Source organism: Neopsephotus bourkii, unplaced genomic scaffold (genome assembly GCF_033783945.1).
Source record: "Neopsephotus bourkii isolate Nb327-2 ecotype Australia unplaced genomic scaffold, CSIRO-AGI_Nbou_v1 NB_1767, whole genome shotgun sequence".
Lineage (NCBI taxonomy): Eukaryota > Metazoa > Chordata > Aves > Psittaciformes > Psittacidae > Neopsephotus > Neopsephotus bourkii.
Genome location: NW_026902241.1, coordinates 10,672,959 through 10,685,449, shown reverse-complemented (window position 1 = coordinate 10,685,449; position 12,491 = coordinate 10,672,959). Strand labels below are relative to the sequence as shown.

Here is a 12,491-nt window from a genome sequence, read left to right as displayed (position 1 = left end):
ATTAGGAGAGGATGGGTGATCTGTTTTAATCAAGTACAGGCAATTAGGCTCAATATGGGAATAACTGGGCAAAGTATGATGGCATATGGTATACAGAAAGTCAGAGCAGATGATCTAACAATCCCCAAGGTCTTTGGTTCTGAAATTACTAAATCCATTTGATAAAATTTAGTGCTGGCAAAGTGCGGACATCCAAATCCAGGTTTGACCCAGGAAAGTCTTTAGTATCTCTAGATGTTACTGCTGTTACTGCAAGCTTCACAAGCAGATCCTGGAAATCCACTGAACTCACTGAAATCATGCAGCGTTGAACTCAGACAAGTTTACAGTATTAACCAACTGTGAATGGGTCTGGGGAGGCTGAAGAAGGCGGTAACAGCAGCAGATGTTTGCTGCTTGGCAGTGACTGTATAGAGACAGCGGTAGAAGCTAAATGTTGAAATCAGCAAAATCAATGGGAAGAGTCTCACTAACTTAAGTTGGCTTAGGATGAGGCAGAACCAGAATCATGCTGTTTCCACTTATTTATATAGGAACAATTCAAATCCAGAGGAAGTCATACAGGCTTTAATATAAACACTGTATGAGTGCTCCACATGGAAGTTGATGGTGCATTCATTCTCTCTCAGTGGCTACTACCTGCTGAAAGCTCCTCTCTGAGATGTCAGACGTATTAGGCTTTTAAATATTTAGCATATCATAAACTCATAGGTTGCAATGTCATCTTTGCTATTGTGTATGAAAAGGGTACTTGTCTTTGACTACTTTTGGCAACTTTGACTACATTAGTAGTCTTTAACTACTAAAAAGCTGGGCGTAAATACAGAAAAACTCAAGAATGTTTAGGATCTGACCCAAGCTAACAGGAAGCACAAACCACCAAGCACCTATCCTGCTGCCTAGATGCCACAAAGCAAACAGTCCTATGGCCTGTACTGGCAACAGGACCGTCTCATTCCATGCGTATGATGCTCCAGCACGTGGTGTGGTGTTGAGTGAAGTTGCTCTCTCCAGGACTTGCCAGCAACGCTCCTTCTTCCTTCATTTTTCATCACAGGAATGTATGAAAACTAAATTGTCTCCTTTACCAGGCACTCCGTGTCTGTGCAGGAAAGAGAGAGAAAAAAAAAAAAAGGAATGAGTTAAAGGTAAGGCATCTGCCACTGTGTTGAATTTCCTCCCTTTTGTGGTCATCCTATCTTACAACACCCAGACATTCTTTCCAGACTAGTATAGATTTGTATTTGCTAATGATTTTAGTGCTTGTGGGGGCTAGTCGCTTCTGTGTGCAATTTCTTCTTCCTTCTTATTTTTATTCCTTTTTCATGTTCTGTTGTTCTTGCTGCTGCAAACACTTGTGCCTGGAGAAAAAAAGAATTAAAACGGGGCAGAAAAATAGATCAGCCTCTATCAATTGGCCTGTTCAGCAAAGAAGGAATAGATTTTACTCTAATCTGTACCATTAGCATAACAAGAGAAATGCTGGAGCAGTTGTTAATAACAGCAAAGAGGTTGTTTAAGTCAAGCATGTGTTTCAGCTCCACGGGCTGATTAATCTTGTCACCATTTTTTTTTTTGTTCAGAAAACTTTTCACTGGAGGCAGAGGGGAAGGGAGGGGGAGGGAAAAAAAGCCAAAAAAAAAAAAAAAAAACCCCAAGAAAGAGGCAGCAGAATAGCCACGGCCCCGCCTTCAAACCTGTCTCTGTGTCTACCCTTACTTCTGCCTGGATTAGTCGACATAAAGCTGTTTTCTACAGCCAGGGCCCTCAATGGCAAGTTAAATTCAGACAGATTGTGAGGAGTGGAGAACATGGGCCTGAGAAAAGGGACCCGGCTCCCGCCCTGACCCCTCTTTGTTCCCCCGCCGTGGTCACCTGCCACCCCGCACAAAGGCCCACGCCGCCGCCGCTGCCGCCGCTGTGCCGCCCTGACCCGGCCTGGCCCCATTGGCTGCCGCACCGCTGTTGCCAGGGAAGGAAGGCCGGGAAGAGGCCAGGGAAGGCCAGGAAAGGCCAGAACAGGCCAGGGAGGCCGGGGAAGGGAGACTGGATGACAGCAGACCCAGGCACGAGGCAATGGTGCAGTGCAGCTGGCAGGTAGTGGGGAGCAGGTCACTCGTGGCCATGAGGCGTGGGGCATGCTGCTGGGGTCCAGTGGCTGATTTCCCTTGGTGTGTGATCTCCTCCTCCAGTAAACCCATCCCCATCTAAGTACTCCTGCCTCTGCTTTGATTTATTTTAGTGTCTGTTTTGCGTGGTGGGAGCTATAGCTGCCTGGCTAAATTACAAACAAAAGAGTGGGTGACTGAGAGCAGCTTCCACCTCACGCTATCAAAACCTACCTGCACATGGCAGGAGTTTAGTTTGCAAACTGGTCTGCTAACAATAATGCTGGAGGGAGAAGAGGAGCAACAGATCCTAGCCTAAATACCCTGCTCACCCATAATAAAGGATTTTTGTCCATACTTGTTCGTGCTGTTGTAACAAACAGGGAAAGAAATATTGCTGCCCCCTCACAGTATTTCCTGATGCAGGAAAACACACATGCTTGTATGTAAACGTGCCAGTGCTGCTTTTCATTGAGGGAAGCTGCTGGCAGGCCTGAAGCTACTTCTGGTTTATAGCCCTGGTGAGGCTTGAGCTCCTTGTTGGTGTCAGAGGGGCAGGGTGCACCCACTGCCTCTCACAGGAGATATCCACTGTTCCTCGTCCAGACCAGAGCAGAGTCAAAGGAGAGCAACAGAGCCCTTGTGATTCACCTGAAATAGGAACAAATATTCAGTGAGGCTTGCCTAAGCCATGTTGTGCCGTTAGTGTGCAAATCTCTGTTGAAGGCGCGGTGCTTTTGTGTCTCCTTACCTCACACCTGGGGTTTGCTGTATCTTACTGAAGATCTCAGGGAGATCATAGTGCCCTTCATGGTAGCTTTTACCTTGGTTCACCTTGTTACAGGAAATTATAAACACACAGTTCCTCCTGCAAAAAAGCTGTCAGTAAAGGATATTATATCCTAATAGAAATAGCAAAGGATGAGGTAGTGCCTCTGGGAACTACAGACTCAGAAATGGTGGTAGGTTTGCAGCAGTTGAGCTTCCACTTCCACAGCCAACTTGGGTGCAATCTGTAGTTAGAAATGTGTTGTTCAGAGCATTTGTATATTGTGATTCTGCTCAATGATTCTGTTACAAATCATGTTATCTGGCTGCTGGGATAATTTTATCGCTTTCCATCTATAGATAATCACACACAATTTGTACCTACGGATTTCTTCAGAGGCACATGCTCCCTTCTTTCTTTTCTTTTTTGTTTTTTTTTTAATGAAATCTTAAATTTCTCCACAAAAATCTAACTGTGCAGAATTTGCAGCCATCATGGAGAGCAGGAGCTACAAGTACAGTGGTCCACCTCTAGGTACTTTCTTTGCTTCCCCAGCTTCGTCCTGCCTTACAGATAGAAGATTGCAAGTGAGTCACCCAGACATGGTTTTCCTTGTTATCTGTTGCTTCTGGAGAAAGGATTTCAGAGTGCAGAGAGGAATTCTTGGATTCAACAACGTATTTTTAACAGTCCTTACCAATGGCAGCTCAGCAGATCTGTTATCTAACATCATACCTGGCTTAGCCTGTAAAGTACCTTATTCTCCCTAAACTTTTACGTGCACAAAGTGAAACGGTTTTGAATCAGAATTCCTCATTTAAATTTATGATAACACTGAAAATGGACTTTAAATAGCTAGTAAAAGTGTGAAGGCAAGATGAGCTGGTGCCGAAGACAGGAGTACCTCTGTAGAGTACATGGTCTTTATGTTCCCTCCATGCTGGTACTACATTTGTCATTATTAGAGGAGACAGGGTCAAACCACAGTTGAAAAAACATGAGACCCCACTTAAAATAGGAATCACAGAGGTATAAAATAACACAATATTCCCCTTCCACAGAAGCCCTCCTCCCCAAAAATGTAATATAGGGGTGATAAATATAACAGAAATGAGGCTAACAGGGGAACAGTAACCAAATGTAGTCTTGTAAATGCTTCCTTGATATTTGCTCTGTCACCAAGTGCTGTATTGCACCACCCGACAGATCCTCAGGACTGGGCAGAAGGAGAGATGCGGATTTTGAGGGGGGCATAATTTTAAAATCCTTCTTCACAAGTTCCATGGTTCTTTTCCCTCCATTTTTTGGCCAATATTTTGGCATAGGATAGATTTAAAAAAAATCCCCTAATTACCATTATTGCTTCCAGATAACTTGCTTACTTTAACTATTACAAAATTGTGGAAGTACATCTAAGGGGATTTAGGTCTGATTCTGTATGTAATAAATAGCTACAAATTAATGAAAAGTTATAAAGAAGAGTTAGAAAAAGAGGATAAAGGATATATGAATGCGTTTGGGGAGATAAAATTTCACCCATGTTTTGTGTATTTTCAGGAGGGCTATTCAGGGATATATATATAAGGAGGGATATAACAATTGGTATACAGAAATAGAAATTGCCATAAATACGGCTGGAAGTGATAACTGTGTTATTTGAAAGTCCACACTTACAGATGATCTAGGGGGAATGGGAGGAGCACATACACGTGAGAGATGTGATGCCTATTTTAATTGCTCTGATTCTCTATGTGAAGATTTACTTGAACAGAATTGACTTAAAAATCCAACCGCTAGGAACATGGCCATCTTTTAAGTGGGTTTTGGTCAGAAGGTACATAAGGGCAATAACTTTACAGAATTGTAAACATGGTTTTACTAGTAACATCTGTTGCGCTTTCTTTCTCCTTGCCCCATAGTGGGCTATTCTGAGCTGACACCAAGGATATTGTCGTGAGTTAAAAGTTGCTCTCTGGAGACCAGGCTGTTCTATGCTTACAGTCTCTTACCCTAAAAGTTCCCAGGAGAAGCGTTTGACACACTAACTGTTTGACAGAAGGACAAGGCCAAGATGACAGCTTGGGACGCCTATGTCCATCAGAAGTCTCAGTCTGTATCCCACTAGCAAAGGGTATTTAAAGATCAGACACATAAATAATAGCATTCACACACATTTGGTTACAATGCTTAATAGCCGTATCAGGAATCAGGAGAAAAAACAATGCATCCTTTATAGTATTTTAAAAGGAATTAAAACAGCTAGTTAGGACATCTTTTGCTTTTTGTCTTTTTGTTTGTTTGTTTTTAAACCTTGAGTGTAGTTAATGCCAAATTTGCTATTCTAAAACAAAAAAATTAAAAATAATTAAAAAAAAAAGTTTCACTTTCCCATCTATTGCAAGTCCTGAAGGTTTTCCTTCTAAAAATGGTCCAGCCTGTTTCTTTTTATTTTAATTGTTTGATGCATAGGAAAAGGGTTAACTGCATAACTCAATCACACAATATCTTAGGTTACAGATAGCCTGCAAGAAAAGGTTTTGCAGCATGGTAATAACTATCACTGCATCGTGGGAACAGGCTGTGGCAGACAATGATGGAATTGACAATGGTGCATACAAAGGCCACCTTTGGGAGAAACCATATCTCACAGCATGCTGGGAAAAGTGAGAAATAGTAGCAGATGCTGTCAGGACTATAAGCAACAGATGCCTCCTGGCCAGCGTTCAGCCAGTACAACCAGATCACACCATTCATAAGCAGGGAACATTTTTTTTTCTCCCTCTCTTTGTAGGAGGGAGGTAGCAAATACAAATATTGCAGAGGAATTAAAAACAGCAGATGGTGGCAGCAGGATTTGATGAGATCAGGGTCAGGTATGGGTATACATTTGGTAGTGGCATTAATCATCCTTTCCCTTTGGGAACTTAAAGTTCAGGCCACTAACACAGCATTAAATTGACCACCTTCAGGTTATGTTTTACTTACCCAGTTACCCTCAATATCCCTTGTCATCCTTCCCCCCACTTCAACAGCATGGCCGCATAGCTCTTTTGCGTAATGCTCTGGTAGATTTAAGAGAGTTTAAAAGAACATATGTTCAATATTTGGTTAATTCAATTTGTGCTTAAATCATTAATAAGCCAGCCAATCCTGAACAGGAAACGTTAAAAGCCTCCTATTAAACCCACTGCATTATCTCTCTCTCTCTTGTGCCAAGCTGGTTGTTTTCACCTACAAACGCTCTCTGTTTATTATCGGCTTGAATATATTTGGTCACTTTTCATCTTCCATCTATTGCTCGAGACATTTAGCTTACAGCTCCTGTTGTAAATGCTGCAAAGGAAATTGGGAGGTAAATAATACAGATCCCTTGGAAAAACAAAGTTGGAAGTGTAAATGAGCTTTCTTGCATGTGTTGCTCTGTGTGTTGGGTTCAATACAGTCAGATCATTAAAGGAACGTAAATGAACAGTTTGTATCAGAAAGTGACACAAATTCCTTTTCAGAAGTTTGTTTCAGATTTTAGTTTTACTTTAAGAGCGGTTTGAACTCATTACAGGTCTCTGTGTGAGGACTTGTCAAATCTCTGAGACAATTTTGCAAAACCAAAATGCATTTTCTCCCAGCCATTGCTCTATTACCGGATTGTTGAGTAAACAGGATGGTGATGAAGGCGTAATCATTCTTCTGCCAGGGTTGTGGGTTTATTTGGCAATTAGGAAAACACAGCCCAGCAATTAGACAATCTGCGTTCTAGCACTGTCTGTGATGCTGGTTTCCTCACCTTAGGTAGGTGATATTTTTTCCATTGCTCCGTTTTCTCTGTTATGAAACAGAGATTTTCATTATACCTGCATCAAAGGAGAAGTGTGGATGGTTAAACAAATTATTCTTCATTTGCCCAGTGAGTTTGTGGAGTCTGAAAAACATGCCCAGTAGGCATGTTGTATCAGATGCCAAAGTCTGACAGTTTGGTGGTTGTAATATGCAACTTTGACACATAAAATGTAAGTTCTGAAATTCAGGGTGCAGGAGAGGTGAGACCTGACTTCTCTTTATTCAATTTCTTTTTGGAAGCTCTGGTCCTAGGCTTGTGCTGTGAGTTCTGGAAAGCAACTCAGCATTGCTGCAGCACCCTGCCTTTCCAAGCCAGTGGACCTTTCTGGCCACCCAAAGCACTGATTCTCTAGAGACATAACAGAAAATCTGGCAAGAAGTTGTGAGTCAAATCAGGTCCTCCAATCAAACCACTAGATTTTACTTTATGCAGTATTTGATATTAGATACCTGTTTTGTGAATGATAAACTTCTACACCCTTATTAGAGGTTTTTCCTTGAATTCTTACTGTAAAATTCAACCTAATTAACAGTGAATTAGGACTTGGAAGCATGTTATTTCCATATGTTGGGGATAAACTGGAGATTAGGGAGGCATTATTTAATGTATCAATCTGTTGTATAAATACACTAGGTCGAGCAAAGATGAAGAAGATATTCTGTGGGCAACAGGCGAAGAGAATATTTCTAGGCTCCTCTGCATAAGTTTTTCTTCTCTCAGATTGCTATCTTCAGCATCATCAGATTTCTTTGCCTCTGAGTCTATGGACTGATCTTTCTCCTACCAAAGCCAGGTGACTCATCACCACTGAAATGGTAAGAAGACTGTGCTTTCATTATCCAGTATACTCTTCTGTGGTAATTATTTAACAGAAATGGGGAAATTTGTGTGTTCAACAGGAGATTGCACTGGAGTTATATGCTACTTCCTACTTACTTTTTCACACTGAGGAATTCTCTCAGTCAAAAGGCTGCAGGTGTAAAAGGAATAGAAAGGCACAATTTTTTCTTTATGCTAAGTTATTTCACTGAGCTCTGAGCCTGTTTTGACAACTAGACAACTTAGTTTAACCTCCTGTTTATCAGAAATGACTACTTTTTTCCCAGTTACCTCTCTTTCAAGCCTGGTTGAAAGCATGCTTGCCTAAAGCATATCTTATGCTTGGCTGATGCACATGTGGTTATCTGATGAAACTCAGCTCTGGGATATTAATAAATAAAATAAAGAAAAAACATCAGACATCTGTATAGATAAAAATATTACCCACATGAATTCTATCTATCTGGTCTTTGGTTAAGAATGATAAAGCTCTTCTGGGACATTAACATTCAAGGTATCTACAGTTACAAAACTGGGGGTTTTATGAGGCATTTTGTTGACCTTCTGTAGTTTCTGGCATTGGCCACCGTATTTACTATACTAGCAAAGTTATGAAAAACAATTTTTACTGTGTTACTGCTGTGGTATCCTGCTTGACAAAGAAGGTATGGCAGACCTCTATTGGATCTTGCTGGATGAAATGTTTGTATCATCAAAATCTGGGCAAGAGCTCAATTTACAACTACCAGCAGCTAAATGCCTACAGAGTAGCATAATCAAAGAGAGTGCTTTTACACTGAAAGAAGTCAAGCAACCATATTGGCTCTGACTCCTTTAAAGTCTTGAAATACACATGATTTTGTTATACAAAGTGAATTTTCATGGAGTCCTAACCAGACCTTTCTTTTCCAAGAAATATGGATAACAAATTAAACTGACCCCTGAACCAGACACCACAGAACCCTGCAGTTATGAATCTGAATGGTGATGTTTTGGAATATGAATTTAGTTATGGACCCAGCTATTCTGAAGTGGGAAAAACCTGTCCCTGAAACTGAACAATCCTGAACTTTAAGGTACTGAAATCTTGCAAACGGGGTTATAGATTAGTTTTCCTGAAATACCTTTGCTTGTAATATAATGTCACACTTAAACGTGATGACTAAATGATCCTATTTGTGTTGCTTTCTGACATGCTAAGAAAAATCATAGAATCATAGAATCATAGAATAGTTAGGGTTGGAAAGGACCTTAAGATCATCTAGTTCCAACCCCCCTGCCATGGGCAGGAACATCTCACACTAAACCATATCACCCAAGGCCTCGTCCAACCTGGTCTTGGACACCGCCAGGGATGGAGCATTCACAGCTTCCCTGGACAACCCATACCAGTGCCTCACCACCCTAACAGGAAAGAATTTCCTCCTTATATTCAATCTAAACTTCCCCTGTTTAAGTTTTAACCCATTACCCCTTGTCCTGTCACTACAGTCTCTAATGAAGAGTCCATCCCCAGGATCCCTATAAGCCCCCTTCAGATACTGGAAGGCTGCTATGAGGTCTCCATGCAGCCTTCTCTTCTCCAGGCTGAACAGCCCCAACTTTCTCAGCCTATCTTCATATGGGAGGTGCTCCAGTCCCTTGATCATCCTCGTGGCTCTCCTCTGGACTTGTTCCAACAGTTCCATATCCTTTTTATGTTGAGGACACCAGAACTGCACACAGTACTCCAAGTGAGGTCTCACAAGAGCAGAGTAGAGGGGCAGGATCACCTCCTTTGACCTGCTGGTCACACTCTTTTTGATGCAGCCCAAGATACGGTTGGCTTTCTAGGCTGCAAGCACACACTGCCGGCTCATGTGCATTTTCTCATCGACCAGCAATCCCAAGTCCGAATCTCTTCTCTGCCCAGCCTGTAGCTGTGCCTGGGATTGCTCAGACCCAGGTGTAGGATCTTGCACTTGTCATGGTTAAACTTCATGAGGTTGACATCAGCCCACCTCACAAGCTTGTCAAGGTCCCTCTGGATGGCATTCCTTCCCTCCAGCATATCAATTGAACCACACAGCTTAGTGTCATTGACAAACTTGCTGAGGGCGCACTCAATCCCACATGTCCATATTAAGTACTTGGCACCTGATCCTTAAGAAGGACATGTTCTGAGGATTGGCAGTGCAGATATTCCCCAGCAGAAGAGACAGAGCCATGCCAGGGTGAATCAGGTGAGTGTCCCAGTGTGGAGGCAGAGCTGAGTGCAGGCACAGATGTGGCCAAGGCAAGATATGTCCATGATTCAGCGGGGCTGGGGGACTGCAGCTTTGGAGACTTTGGAGCAACTTGGACTGCAGTGTTCTGTGGCTCTGGCAGGGTATGATCCTGCCTCATGCAGTCCTGCACATGGTGAGATACTGGTACATAGAGTTAGCTCCTCAAAGATCTGGCCTGACCTTAAGAATACTGACATCTCTTTTAACTTATATGGAGGCTACCAAAAGCTTTTTAATGCCTCTGTGGATCTTTGGTTGGAATTCCAACAGCTCGGTGGAGCTTCCACCTCCCACACCTGCCTAAGACGATCAGTCTTAACAGCATTCTGTTAATTTCCAAATTGTAAAGGAAAAGACTTGTTTGGGAACTTATTTCTTATGACTAGCCAATTTTGTGTAATCATCACATTTCTCCTTCATTGTTCTTCCAACAAAGTTCAAAACCCTTGCTATTGCTAGTGAGAGCAGAAATGAAAAACACTGGATCTTTCAAAGCCCAATCAAGTTTGTGTATCTGTTTTCCTGCTAGGTTTGGGATAAATCTTTCCACCCAATAGGAAGTTCATTTGTTTTAACTTTCTGTCTCAAGGAGCCAATCGTCAAACTTCCCCCAGTGCCCACAAATTCAGCTGTCATTAGTCTTTTCTTCTGAAATGACTAATTTCCATCACTCCATGTCATCCATGAATGGGAAAGTAATCAGCACCATTTAGAGAGAAAAACCACTTGAGCTGCAGGATCCTTTTCTCCCTGTTGGCTGATTGTGATTTCATATCTTTTATGTAAAGCAGACTTTCAGAGCTGTTACCTATTTAAGGAATTTTTCAATTAACATTTTTTTTCTTCAAGAGTGACCAGGGCCTTTCGATTCCACCACAAAGGATTGGCTTACTTTTCATATAACACTGTGCTCAGCTCAGTTCCTTCATCCTGAATGTCTTTTATTTGGCAGTGATGATTTGGTTTAAACCCTCACCAATCAATAGCTGATCAATGCACAGCAGGAGAGGATTTCTATTGAAAAACCATTATACTTCAAGGGACTAAAATTTCTCATTTGAACAAAAAGTGCTCCAGCCTCATTCAAAATCTGTCTAATTGGCTCTTGGTTAAAAACAAAAATAAGCCTAAAAGGGAAGAAAGTTCCATATGGACATTGAGTAGAGACCGAGGTTAAGGGCTGGTCCTGAAAGGTAATGAGAACCTTTAGTTTTTTAAGAACTCAGTCTTTCGGGACTTGCCAAGGTTGGGCTGTAATGTTAAAGTGCATTTTATGAAGAAGGTCATATTTATTTGCAAATGTTTGCACTGGGCTTGATTTTTTTTTTGAATGTGAATTATATTATTTCCAAACAAATCCTTCAAAGTGCATAGTTTTTCTGCCTTCACAGCACTGGGTAAAATAAAATCCCAAGCAGTAGGTGTAGTCAATTATTTAGGGAATATCATAATCATGGGGTGTAGATACTGTAAAGCTGGCTTCAACACTAGCTGTTACATAGAGGCTTGTGTTTTCCTGCAGAATGATCCTCAGCTTTCACCTGTGCTGTGGACCTGACCTAATGCAACTGACTTTGTGGAGAGCTTTGTCACTGCTTTCTGTGTCATATCTTCTGTGTCCAGCCAAGATTGCAGGACCACACTGATAAGGTCTTAAAACCACTTTTAGGGCTGCTCTGCAAAACTTCCATTGCCCACTGGTATTTTAGCAGGTCCTGGCTGGATCCTGGTCTATTTTCCCACAATTTGTCTCCATCTCACTTCTATTCTTTCTTCTGCTAATTCTCTTTGCTGTCTCAAGCAGGTGAGGCAAGAGAGAGCTGTTTCCCCCACAGATGCAAAAAGACGGACTCCTGGCAAAACAAACAACAGTATCTGTGCCCCAGCTGAGTGACTGCTGCCACAGAGCAGTAGTGGCTGCCTGATGGCCTCAGAAGGAACAGAAGCACCATGCATTCACCTGTGCAGGTGGGGGCGCAAGGAACCCTGGTGAGTACCACCTGGCCTTTCCCTGTTGCCTCTGTTGCCAGAAGTGAAGTCCAGCCCTGTGCAGAGGATACAGAACTGCGTACCCCTGCCACTTGATTCCTCCTCAGCCACCATGTGCAAGGGTTGCACTCCATTAGCTGCATAGGTCTTTGTCCTAGCCTTCTGCACTGACTTATTTTTTCTATCATTCCACTTAGATGTCAACAGATGAAATAGCTTCCTGGGTGCCTGTGATTTAATACAGTGAGAGAATACAAACAGTGATACTTGATTAATAACTCACATCCCTCCCTCACAAGGCACTGTTTTCTAATCCATGGTTGTTTCAAACAATAGAGAAAGAAAGCATGGCCACATTGGAGCTGTTACGTTCTTGCATGAAGGTAAGAATTGAAGAAGCTAGTCTTAGAAAGCAATTTTTCTGATTCTCAGGCTAGATATTTTTATTTTCAAAGCTTTTTAAACATGATGAAAACCCCATGTCATTGTCAGAATGGTCTGGCTGCAAGATTCTTCTCCAGTATTTCTTACCAGAACTGTAATTGATTTTTTTTAGATCAAGCATAATGGGTTTTCTCAGTCAAAAATAACTTTTCATCCAACTTTTTTTTTTAATTTGGAATTATAAAAATCTACCTTCAGCTAAAAACTTTCTTAAAAATTTTGATACAAAAAAGAATATCTGAAAAATATCCTAGCAA

General features: G+C 41.8%; 1 long non-coding RNA gene across 1 annotated transcript; it reads left to right on the top strand.

Annotated features, from left to right (window-relative positions):
- The first annotated feature begins 7,327 nt into the window (after positions 1 to 7,327).
- On the top strand, positions 7,328 to 11,777 carry LOC133225805 (uncharacterized). The gene is made up of 3 exons (XR_009729286.1): positions 7,328 to 7,508; positions 8,448 to 8,610; positions 11,606 to 11,777. It is a non-coding gene; the product is annotated as an uncharacterized LOC133225805 (long non-coding RNA).
- Positions 11,778 to 12,491: the final 714 nt, after the last annotated feature.